The sequence below is a fragment of the Schistocerca americana genome, chromosome 1 (genome assembly GCF_021461395.2).
Source record: "Schistocerca americana isolate TAMUIC-IGC-003095 chromosome 1, iqSchAmer2.1, whole genome shotgun sequence".
Classification (NCBI taxonomy): domain Eukaryota; kingdom Metazoa; phylum Arthropoda; class Insecta; order Orthoptera; family Acrididae; genus Schistocerca; species Schistocerca americana.
In genome coordinates this window covers 1,153,613,364-1,153,625,344 of record NC_060119.1, presented here as the reverse complement: position 1 = coordinate 1,153,625,344, position 11,981 = coordinate 1,153,613,364, and the positions used below count along the sequence as shown (strand labels likewise).

At 43.0% G+C, this 11,981-nt stretch overlaps 1 non-coding gene across 1 annotated transcript; it reads right to left on the bottom strand.

Annotated features, from left to right (window-relative positions):
- Positions 1 to 2,591: 2,591 nt before the first annotated feature.
- Trnas-gga lies at positions 2,592 to 2,675 on the bottom strand. The gene is given in 2 exon segments: positions 2,592 to 2,626; positions 2,636 to 2,675. It is a non-coding gene; the product is annotated as a tRNA-Ser (tRNA).
- Positions 2,676 to 11,981: the final 9,306 nt, after the last annotated feature.

Sequence of the window (11,981 nt, the reverse complement as noted above, 5' to 3'; positions counted from 1 at the left end):
TGCTCTGATTGGAGGAAATCGAAGACAACGCGTGAAGTGTCAGCTATTAAGTACACTACTGGCCATTAAAATTACTACACCAAGAAGAAACACAGATGATAAACGGGTATTCATTGGACAAATATATTATACTAGAACTGACATGTGATTACATTTTCATGCAATTTGGGTGTATAGATCCGGAGAAATCAGTACCCAGAACAACTTCCTCTGGCCGTAATAACGGCCTTGATATGCCTGGGCATTGAGTCAAACAGAGCTTGGATGGCATGTACAGGTACAGCTGCCCAGTAGTGACTGGGGTATTGTGACGAGCCAGGTGCTTGGCCACCATTGACTAGAAGTTTTCAGTTGGTGAGAGATCTGGAGAATGTGCTGGCCAGGGCAGCAGTGGAATTTTTTCTGTATCCAGAAAGGCCCGTACAGGACCTGCAATATGCGGCCGTGCATTATCCAGCTGAAATGAGGGGTTTCGCAGGGATGGAATGAAGGGTAGAGCCACGGGTCGCAACACAACTGAAATGTAACGTCCACTGTTCAAAGTGCCGTCAATGCGAACAAGAGGTGACCGAGACGTGTAACCAATGGCAAACCCATACCATCACGGCGGGTGCTACGCCAGTACGGCGATGACGAATACAAGCTTCCAATGTGCGTTCGCCGCGAAGTCGCCAAACACGGATGCGACCATCATGATGCTGTAAACAGAACCTGGATTCATCCGAAAAAATGACGTTTCGCCATTCGTGCACCCAGGTTCGTCGTTGAGTACACCATCGCAGGCCCTCCTGTCTGTGATGCAGCGTCAAGGGTAGCCGCAGCCATGGTCTCTGACTTGATAGTCCATGGTGCTACAAGCGTAGTCGAATTGTTCGTGCAGATGGTTGTTGTCTTGCAAACGTCCCCATGTGTTGACTCAGGGATCGAGACGTGGCTGCACGATCCGATACAGCCATGCGGATAAGATGCCTGTCATCTCGACTGCTAGTGATACGAGGCCGTTGGGATCCAGCACGGCGTTCCGTATTACCCTCCTGAACCCACCGATTCCATATTCTGGTAACAGTCATTGGATCTCGACGAACGTGAGCAGCAATGTCTCGATACGGTAAACCGCAATCGCGATAGGCTACAACCCGACCTTTATCAAAGTCGGAAACGTGATGGTACGCATTTCTCCTCCTTACACGAGGCATCACAATAACGTTTCACCAGGCAACGCTGGTCAACTGCTATTTGTGTATGAGAAATCGATTGGAAACTTCCCTCATGTCAGCACGTTGTAGGTGTCGTCACCGGTGCCAACATTGTGTGAATGCTCTGAAAAGCTAATCATTTGCATATCACAGCATCTTCTTCCTGTCGGTTAAATTTCGCGTCTGTAGCACGTCATCTTCGTGGTGTAGCAATTTTAATGGCCAGTAGTGTAATTCTAATCGTACTGTGAAGTAAACTTGCCTCACTACTGTTGAATCGTAACCCACACCACTCTGAGTTCAGAGGCCGTTGCTTTTAGCACCACCAGGCGACTGTTCGGCGGGTTAGCGGCCGGCAGAATTCTGACGCCGTCCACAGGCCGAGTTTGGCGAACGCCTCTCTCCCCGCCCTGTCCTCCCTATAGCCCCCTCCCGCCACACACACACACACACACACACACACACACACACACACATGCACGCACGAAGGCTCACGCAGAATTCGCGCCGCCATAATCGCGTCCGCAGATTTGGCCGCCCGATGCCGTAGGCGTTGCGCAAATATTTGCCGAAGCGCCGGCCCCGGGCCGGTCAACACCGCATGGCAGGCAGTTTGCCCGGCGAAGCTCCACCGCTCAACGGGCGACCGCGAAAGCACCCTGCGCGTCCCTGCACGACCGCTACGAAACTCCAGCTTCTGCGCGCGAAATGCCGCCGTGCAATTGTTCACAAGTGGGATAATGCGCTTACGCTAGTTTCAATCAGCTAGGCGGGAAAAAAGTCAAGAATAGAAACGAAAATTGAAGAGCTGTTAGGTGCCGATCGGTTTGGCTTTAAGCCTGTTTTACACGAGCGACTTTCTGCTCGAAATGGACCTCTCAATGTGCGCACACCTTTTGTGCCTGCGTGTAAATCAGCAACCAACCAAGATGCGAGCGTTCCTGCAACCTCAACGATGTACAGATTCTGTCGAGCGTGGAGTTCTGAATTTCCGAGTACGCGCATGCGCAAAAACAAGGGACTTTGTCGGCGTCTGCTAAAATCAAAAGTTAACCTATTCTGGCCGAGCTCACTCCGGATTTTGTGATTTCGTGTGTTTTCAATGGTTATGGTGGTGTGTGCTTTGTTTTCGTGACGCATTGAAAACTTACACAAGGTCCAGATATTTTTTCCTACTAGAGTTCTCTTACAAGATACCGAAATATCTGAAAGCATAAAGACATTTACTTTTTAGAGAGAAAAAGCCTACACAATGCGTAAATGAATACGTAAATACATAAACGTATTTTCAAAAAATGGCTCTGAGCACTATGGGACTTAACATCTGAGGTCATCAGTCCCCTAAAACATAGAACTACTTAAACCTAACTAACCTGAGGACACCACACACATCCATGCCCGAGGCAGGATTCGAACCTGCGACCGCAGCTGTCGCGCGGTTCCAGACTGAAGCGCCTTGAACCGCTCGGCCACTCCGGCCGTCAAACGTATTTTAATGAAAATTATGTCAGCAATGAAAAAGTCAGAATTATTTGACGAGAAAACTAATTTTGAATGTTTTTGGCACTTAACAAGAAAACAAGATACAAAAGATAAACCAAAAAGACGCTGTTTACGGCGTTCTAGATATTATTTAATGTGTTTGTAAGTACGTATATTTTCGAACAAAAAATTGTGTTTTGAAATATTTGGATGACACTTCTCGCATTGTTTCCGTCCCCAGGAGCGTAAAGAATTTACCATGTGCCCTTTGACAAGAATGTGCACTATAAATTTCCCTTTGGTCCCTAATAAACTCTATTATTCTTGCTTGTTCCTACATTTTGTACTATATTCCGATTTTTTCATAAAAAGGATAGTCCCTCATAACCTCGTTTTCACAGTTCAGATGCCAAATTGCGCGGCCGACAGCTCTCTCATCACATGCAACTTTTGCGCTGACGTGTAAACGAAAATTACTGACTCGAAACAGTCGAGGCTGAGTACAGGGATAAAACGCTAGGAGCGCTACAGTAGACTCACTTGTCTTTAGTAGTCAATTGAGACACGGAAGTCGATCGTGTAAAACGAGCTTTAGGAAAGGAAAAGCCACCAGTGAGGCAATTCTGACGCTGCGTTTGGTAATGGAAGCCAGACTTGAGAAAAATAAGAAAAAAGAAATATAAAAGACACGTTTTAGGAGTTGTCGACCCGGAAAGAGCATTTGACAGTGTAAAATGATGCAAGGCGTCGAAATCTTGAGAAAAGTAGGAGTAATCTAAAACAGGTAATATACAATATGTACAGGTATCAACGGGGAACAATACGAATCGAAGACGAACAATCAAGTGCCCATATTAAAAGTTCAAATGGCTGTGAGCACTATGGGACTTAACTTCTGAGGTCATGAGTCCTCTAGAACTTAGAACTACTTAAACCTAACTAACCTAAGGACATCACCATATTAAAAGTGGTGTAACACAGGGATGTAGTCTTCCGCCCCTACTGTTCAATTTACATTGGGTTAGAAGGTGTGTGTATATAATTTTACAGGTAATTTCCTTGTTTTTTATGTCTTAGGACGCTCATGTAATATTTGTATCGCTTAGTTATTCGCGCGGCCTCGTCAGAGATGCTACGCTGTGCGGAGACTAGTTAGGTCATCTTTGCTCTGCGAAGATTCGCGAGTTTTTCAGTGTTGATCGCGATAACAGGAGATAGGAAGTGGTAGCGAAGGTGTCGTGACAGTGAGCTTGTATAGGAAGAACTCAGAACTTGCTGCTCTTGCGAATTATTTTATTGATTTAATGGAAGATAATATTATTACAAAAATAATATTATCATAATGCATTGAATGATACTATTTTGTAAAGATAGGGATTTAAGGTAGCGAATGAACATATTTTACTTTATTGCGCCAGCATTTAGTTAGGCATTCTTGGTTCAACACAGACACCCAGTTCACCGTCAGTGTTAATTGACATGGAAAGACGAAAAGAATTTCATCTATAGAACAAGGACTTTTGAGTTAAATAAATTTTCATGTTGACCTACATTTTTGTATTTCTCCAGTGTTGATCTTATGTAATTGTAACTTGTAATGAAATATTTTCTTATTGCTTGCTAAGTCTTCAATGGTGAATTTCCGTAAAAGGAACAGTGTTACGAAATTTTTTTGAGATTATTTTTTTAATGCAGAAGAATTTTTGTCTTGAGAGTATCTCAGGTTATCCCACCTCATTGCTTATTCACAAATTTCCTTTCTATGAATGGAACTTTTTGGTTCAAATGGTTCAAATGGCTCTGAGCACTATGGGACTCAATATCTGAGGTCATCAGTTCCTTTGAACTTAGAACTATTTAAACCTAACTATCCTAAGGACTTCACACACATCCATGCCCGAGGCAGGATTCGAACCTGCGACCGTAACGGTCGCGCGGTTCCAGACTGAAGCGCCTAGAACCGCTCGACCACACTGGCTGGCGAACTTCTTGGTATGCAACTGCATGCATCCATAAAGAGACTACTACACATTTGGAAAGAAAGAATCCATTACCTGATGAACATTCTTTTTTATGAGAGATACGTTTTATGTGTACCAAGTTTGCATTGCACATATGTAAGAGATCGCATTGCACTACCGCGATTCTCTGTAGTTACTAGCAGCTCAGAAACTGGGACACACATTCTCTTCTTTTTCTACAAGAGCAGTTGTATCCAGTTTTCCATCGCGACACAGATAAGCCAAATGCAGGAGTTTTCAATTTTACAGGGTCAAGCGACAGTGTAGAGTTTAATTGCTCTCTTTAAAGTTCAGAGATTTTTTTGTAACAGACAGGGTTGATTTGAAGGGGAAAATTTCATTTACATTCTCGCAGTTAGATTTGTTTCTCATTCTCGCAGGCAGAATTAGTTCTTAACAGTAAACGTGAGTTTAGCTTTTTCACAGATTTCCTTTCTATGAATGGAACTTTTTGGTATGCAACTGCGTACATTCATAAAAAGACTACTTCATCTGGAAGGAAAGAACCCGGAAATAAAGCAAACAGGTGCACATTAACATAATCTTCTCCATCTTTCAAGGTAGGCGCATAAATATTTCCTGTTCCTGTGGGTTTCTTTATCGATTGTCATTTTTGATTTGTTGTTAACTTTTGCTACTTGAGTGAACATATTGTCATTTTATCATTTGGAGATAATGAGTGGAGTTGTGGATGCTAGAAGATGGAGTGCCAACTGGGGGAACAGGAACATTTTAGACATATTCATCAGTTTGAGTTCAGTGTAGGAGTGGACAGCAGCGGAGGCTGCCAGAAACATTGGCGCCGTGTATCGAGATAATGCTAATGGACAGAAAATCACAAGAAAATGGTTTTCTCTTTGTAAAGAGGATCGTTTTGAAATTAATGACTCCCCACGTTCAGGAAGACGTTCGGAGTTTGATGAAGGTCATCTAATATCATTAATACACAATGATCCCGTCATTGTGCTCAGAACTAGTAAATGTGATGAACTGTGATAATTCCATCATCGTGCGACATTTTAATGCAATGTGAAGGGTTAAAAATTCGGGTGCACGGGTACCGCAGACGGCAAGCTAAAAGCACAAACTTTAGCGGCTGGCGAGATGTGCATCTCTGCTTACTTTTTATCAGTTGGCTCGTATATAACATCAACCATTGCCATCCTGTATCGTTACTGGTGATGAGAAATGGTGTCTTTATGCTAACATAAGGAGAAGAAAGAAATGGCTGAGCCCAAACAAAGCAGCAACTCCCTGTACAAAGAAAATGGCTCTAAGCACCATGGGACTTAACAGCTGAGGTCATCAGTCCCCTAGAACTTAGAACTACTTAAACCTAACTAACCTAAGGACATCACTCACATCGATGCCCGAGGCAGGATTCGAACCTGTGACCGTAGCAGCCGCGTGGTTCCGGACTGAAGCGTCTAGAACCGCTCGGCCTCCGGCCCGTACATAGACCTGTGCACATCCACAAAAGATAATGTTACGCATTGGTGGTACAGCAAATGTGCAATGATTACGAATTGATTCCTCGAGGTGTAACCATCACTGCTGACAATTATTGTCAACAACCGAGACGCCTTTCAGGCGCAGACCAAGAACAACGATCAGGAAGACTGCGTGAAGTGATGTAACTCCACGGTAACGCCCACCCCATTCTTCTAGGTTGACAAAAAAACGCTATACTGGAGTTGGGCTGGGAAGTCACTCCGCACCCATCTTATTCACCTGTTATTGCGCCCTCAGATTCTTACCTTCTCTGCTCTCTATCGAAAAACCTACGAGGAACTTCCTTTTCGGATGAAAATGCACTCCGAACATGACGAGAGCTTCCGCCTCAGTAGGCCTACCACGTGATTTCTACAGTTGCGGAATCGAAAAGTTACCCCAGTGCTGACAGACTGTTGTAAATAGTGGAGGAGAATGTATTACTGATAACTAAAATCTCTGTTATGTGACTCTGTTGTGTTTTTGTGTTTATTAAGCTTATGCAAAAACGCTACGAACTTATGCACTAAGCCAATACCTCGAAGAAACAATTTCGGAAACAAAAGAAAGCTTCAGGAATAGGAGTAAAATTCAGGGCGAAAGGATAAAATGATAAGTTTCGCTCAAGATATTACTATCCTCTGTGAAAGTGATGATAAATTACAGATCCTGTTGAATGGAATGAATAGTCTAATGAGTAAAAAATATGTATTGAGAGCAAGCCGAAGAAGGACGACGGAAACGAGGAGTATCAGGATTGAGATTAGCGATAAACTTCAAATCAAAATTGGTGACGAAGTCGTAGATAAATGAAGGAATTTTGCTGTCTTGGAAACAATGAAGCAAGAATGACATAACGATAAATATCAGTGTCAAACAATGGCATTAACTTGAGGAATAACGTTCTGAGAATGAAAGTTTGGAGCACAGCATTGTATGGTAGTGGTACATGGTTGTGAGAAAGCCGAAAAAGAACAGAATCAAAGCGATTGAAATGTGGTGCTGTATAGGATGTTAAAAATTAGTTGGGCTGCGTTCTCTGCAGAATCGGCGATAAAACGAACATATAGAGAACACTAACATGATGAAGGGACAATGATAGCACATGTGTGAAGAGGTTATTCTTGGCAACCAGAATAAAATAATAATTGGACATTTTGATCGACATTCCAATTCAGATGATAGAATTGCTTAAAGGTTCAAAGAAAATTTGAGTTCGATTTCAAACACGTACCCGACTCATACGATTATAATTGGTGGTGACTTTAATGTACCTTCGATATGTTGGAGAAACTACAAGTTTAGTTCTGGAGGTACGCATAAAACATCATCCGAAATTGTGCTAAGCGCGTTCTCTGATTATTGTAACACTCAATCCGCCAAAAATAAAAGAAAATACACCTATTCAAAAAAGCAGATAAAATTCACTTGACGCCTTCCTGAGGGAGAATCTCCATTCCCTCCAAATTAACAATGTAGATCCGATGTGGCTTGAATTTAAATAAATTGTATCGGCAGCAATTGAGAGATTTATACCAAATAAATTAACGAACGATGGAGCTGATCCTCCTTGGTACACAAAACGGGTCAGAACACTTTTGCAGAAACAAGGAAAAAGGAACAAGCCAAATTTAAACGGACCGTAAAATCTCCAGGATTGCGATTTTTTACAAAGCTCTAAATTAAGTCAGATTTCAATGCGAGATGCTTGTAATAGTTTTCACAGCGATACTTTGTCTCGAAACCTGGCAGAAAATCCGAAGAAATTCTGTTAGTATGTGAAGTACGCTAGCCGCAAGACACAATCAGTGACTTCTCTGCGTGATAGCAATGGAAATACTATTGACTACAGTGCTACCACAGCTGAGTTACTAAACACAGCCTTCCGAAATACCTTCACCAAAGAAGACGAAGTAAATATTCCAAAATTCGAATCAAGAACAGCTGCCAACACGAATAACTTAGAAGTAGATATCCTCGCAGTAGTGAAGCAACTTAAATCACTTAACAAAAGCAAGGCTTCCGGTCCAGTCTGTACACCAGTCAGGTTCCCTTCAGAGTATGCTGATACAATAGATCCGTAATTAACAATCCTAAACGACCGTTCGCACTATGTCGGGCATGCTCTAAGAAATTTCAGGTCCTTTCGTACGGGCCGCATTGTTGGATGTGTGGTGGTTTCATGTGAAGGAGCTTCGATTGTTTTTTTTTTTTCCTTTTGACGAACTCCTCTCTAGGTAAACCTCAATTATTTATTGTATTTTAGTGAAACACATCCAAGAAATGTTTGTGGTCTAACTATTTGAATACAGTTTTCTCAGAACCTTTGGAGAGACTGTTATGTAACTCCAACTGGTTAAATATTATCTTGCTTCTCTTATTAAAATTTGCTGTAAATATTTCAACAATAGTAACTAGTGGCACACAAAGTCTGTATATTTCGGAAAGAGACTAACTTACGTTGTAAATTTAAATTTTCGTACTTCATAATGAGATTTTCACTCTGCAGCGGAGTGTGAGCTGATATGAAACTTCCTGGCAGATTAAAACTGTGTGCCCGACCGAGACTCGAACTCGGGACCTTTGCCTTTCGCGGGCAAGTGCTGTACCATCTGAGCTACCGAAGCACGACTCACCCCCGGTACTCACAGCTTTACTTCTGCCAGTATCTCGTCTCCTACCTTCTAAACTTTACAGAAGTTCTCCTGCGAACAATGCAGAAGTTTCTTACCAGTTTTGTCCCTACTTCTGGAAAGGTAGTGTTTTCACTCTGCATGGTTCGCAGAAGAGCTTCTGTAAAGTTTGGAAGGTAGGAGACGAGCACTTGCCCGCGAAAGGCAAAGGTCTCGAGTTCGAGTCTCGGTCGGGCACACAGTTTTAATCTGGCAGGAAGTTTCATATCAGCTCACACTCCGCTGCAGAGTGAAAATCTCATTCTGGAAACATCCCCCACGCTGTGGCTAAGCCATGTCTCCGCAATATCCTTTCTTTCAGAAGTGCTAGTTCTGCATGGTTCGCAGAAGAGCTTCTGTGAAGTTTGGAAGGTAGGAGACAGGATACTGGCAGAAGTAAAGCTGTGAGTGGCAGCCGTGAGTCGTGCTTCGGCAGCTCAGATGGTAGAGCACTTGCCCGCGAAAGGCAAAGGTCCCGAGTTCGAGTCTCGGTCGGGCACACAGTTTTAATCTGGCAGGAAGTTTCATTTCGTACTTCATGTTCCCATGAATGACTTATGGAGAGCTGAGAGCAAGTGTTTGAGTTAACGCTATACCCTTTTGTTATCTGATCTCACTGAAATATCTGATAAATTGTTGATCGATTATCAACAACTGTCCTAAAGTAATTTTATTTAATTTACCAGTTTGATCTTAAAATGTCAATGTCCTGTTGACCTACTTAATAAAGTCAATTTGCTAGCAAATGTTAATAAAAATCTTAATACGAATTATGTCCAACCCTTCGTGATGTCGTCAGTCATACGACCACACCGCCGCCTGAGAGATCGAATCGGCGGATGCGATTCTCTCGATAAACGGAACAGAAGAACGGCTGTGTTAGCCAAAGACTACACATCCAGTCGCAGTACTTGTGCTCGCCGCGAGGCGCCGCTAGGCCACTTCATGTGTAGCAGGAGTGTTGTGCAGTTGTGCCAGTCTACAGTTCGTAGCCACGCTCAGTAGTCAGCCAGCGCCGATGTTAGACAGTCATCGTCTGCAGCTCAGTCATTACTGCCATCAACTCTTTGTAGCTCCGTTCCAAGTTAGTCCTCAAATTCACCGGATTCGACATTCAACATTACGAGAGATTAATTCGTCACTGCAAGATTTGTGACTTGTAAATTATGTCATTCTACAGACGCTTAGTATAGGCGCGTCTTCTATAATTGTCAACTAACTGATCATGGGCTACAGCAAAGTTAAGTAATAAATACTTTCTTATCTTGTACTCCTGCTAATTAATTGTGTTTTCCTGTTGCAGCTACCAAGCAGTCTTGGCATAGTAGAACTCTCGTTTCCACCTCCTTGGCTACCTCATATTTGCCACCTCATGTTGATGGACTCGATTATGTTGGAAGATCGAGTGCCATCACCTTTATTTGGCCCCGTCCGTCCACTCCCAGGCAGCCTTACGCCAGTAGTGCGTACCAGTGTTCACGAATCTTCTCTGTCCATTTATCATTGCTACTCCTGCACTAGCCCGTTTTCTTTGTGGGAGGCAACTGTAATCCATCCAGTAGTCTGGCCAAACTTTTGTTCCTTTTAGTTTTCTCTTAGGTTCTGTTATTATTGCAATGTCTACTTTCATCTCTTTGAGTACTTGATTTAACTCGCTTTCTTTGTTTGTCAATCTTCGAACATTCTACATTTGCAAAGACATATACTTATGTAATTATTGATGTTATTTTGTACTAAAAAAATGGTTCAAATAGCTCTGAGCACTATGGGACTTAACATCTTAGGTCATCACACCATAAGATTTTGTTGTCATTTTATGAACTTTCGCAAAATTTATGTTATTCCTGGTTTTATCGGTGTTAGCCAGATCAGTAAACAAATTTCAGTACATTCGTTACGATAATTTTAGATAGTTTCCGAATGTCTTTGCGCCATCTACACAGGCCGTTGCCTCTGCATTTCGCTCGCTGTTGAACACACTTCTATGCACCGTCTCACAGAAGAGTGAAACCAAACGATATCACATGAAAACACTGGCGCTGAGTTACTGCGCTGTTAGCGGTGTACGGTGGGTGTATAGAGATGTAAATATTATCTCCAGTCTTTGTGCCAGATTGTATACCTACACTGGTGTCCAAAACTAAAGCAACAAACTGGTACACTACTGGCCATTAAAATTGCTACATCAAGAAGAAATGCAGATAATAAACGGGTATTCATTGGACAAATAGATTATACTAGACCTGACATGTGATTATATTTTCACGCAGTTTGGATGCATATACCTTAGAGATATCAGTACCCAGAATAACCACCTCTGGCCGTAATAACAGCCTTGATACGCCTGGGCATTGAGTCAAACAGAGCTTGGATGGCGTGTACAGGTACAGCTGCCCATACAGCTTCAACACGATACCACAGTCATCAAGAATGGTGACTGGCGTATTGTGACGAGCCAGTTGCTCGGCCACCATTGACCAGACGTTTTCAATTGGTGAGAGATTTTGTGCAGGTCAGGGCAGCAGCCGAACATTTTCTTTATCCAGAAAGGCCCGTACAGGACCTGCAACATGCGCTCATGCATTATCCTGCTGACATGTAGGGTTTCGCAGGGATCGAATGAAGGGCAGAAATGGTTCAAATGGCTCTGCGCACTATGGGACATAACTTCTGAGGTCATCAGTCCCTTAGAACTTTGAACTACTTAAACCTAACTAACCTAAGGACATCACACACATCCATGCCCGAGTCAGGATTCGAACCTGCGACCGTAGCAGTCTCGCGGTTCCGGACTGAAGCGCCTAGAACAGCACGGCCACCGCGGCCGGCATTTTGTACTCAATAGAACGTTCTACATCATGATCAAAGGCCAGAGTTTCCTGTTTTTATTGATAAATGCGGAAGTTCTTCACGATTAACAGAAAACTGCTTCGTGTATATTGATTGATCAGCCAGAACATTATTACCACCTGCCTAATAGCCGGTATGTCCGACTATGGGACGAATAACTGCGGCGACGCGTCGTGACATGGAAGCAGTGAGGCCTCGGTAGGTCGCTGGAAGAAGTTGACACCACATCTGCACACAAGTCACCTAATTCCCATAAATTTTGGGGACGG